Consider the following 929-nt stretch of genomic DNA (forward strand, 5'->3'; position numbering starts at 1 on the left):
AAAGAAAGAAAGAAAGAGAAGAATCTCTCCTTCAAGGAAGACAACAATTTGTCCTCAACCAAAGAGTGCAAAAGAACTCACAGAAATGTCAGAAAAGGAATACAGAATGTTCAAAGTTTCAAAACTGAATGATATGTAAGAGAATACAACAATCTCTAGATGAGGAAATCATTCCAAGACCTGAAAAAAGGGATTTTGTAAAGAGAAACACACACACACACACACACACACACACACACACACACACACAATTTAAACATTTGTATTACAGAGATAGACTAATACAAAAATTCAAAACCTCCCTTGAAAGTATTAATAGTGGATTAGATCATGCAGAATATAGACTCTCTGATTTAGAAGACAAAGCCATTGACTTAGACAAAACCACCAAAAAGAATGAAAAAGTAAAACTCTAGAATGATGATGACTTATCAGAAATACTAGACAGTATTAAAGACCCAAATATCTGAATAATTAGTATTCCAGAAAGTGAATAATATGATTACAGCATTGAAAATCTCTCCTATGAAATACTTGAAGAAAGCTTTCCAAACCTAGAGAAATATTCAGATATCAGACCCAACAAATACAAAGGATCCCAAATAATAAACCTAAGAAGATTCTCTCAATGGTACATCATAGCTGGTTAAAATCAAAGACAAAGAGAAGGTTCTAAAAATGGCAAGAGAGAAATGTATAATTATTTACAAATTGTTAGCCTATGAGGCTAACCATCAGACCTCTTGACTGAAACAATGCAAACAAGAAAAGAATGGGGAGACATATTTTTTTCATATTTTTTGTGCCTCTGCACTTGTTTTTGGTCATCTGATAGATCATATATGCCTTCTTAATTTTTTGGAGTTGATTCTTTAGAGCTCGTGGGGAAGGTGAGCTCTATTTCTCAGTTGTGTTTTTGAGAGAGGGCC

At 33.5% G+C, this 929-nt stretch overlaps 1 pseudogene; it reads right to left on the reverse strand.

Annotated features, from left to right (window-relative positions):
• LOC102502773 (DCC-interacting protein 13-alpha-like) overlaps positions 1-929 on the reverse strand; it is an 11,560-nt pseudogene that overhangs the window by 5,887 nt on the left and 4,744 nt on the right.

The sequence above is a fragment of the Tupaia chinensis genome, unplaced genomic scaffold (genome assembly GCF_000334495.1).
Source record: "Tupaia chinensis unplaced genomic scaffold, TupChi_1.0 Scaffold140745_1, whole genome shotgun sequence".
NCBI classification, from domain to species: Eukaryota; Metazoa; Chordata; class Mammalia; order Scandentia; family Tupaiidae; genus Tupaia; species Tupaia belangeri.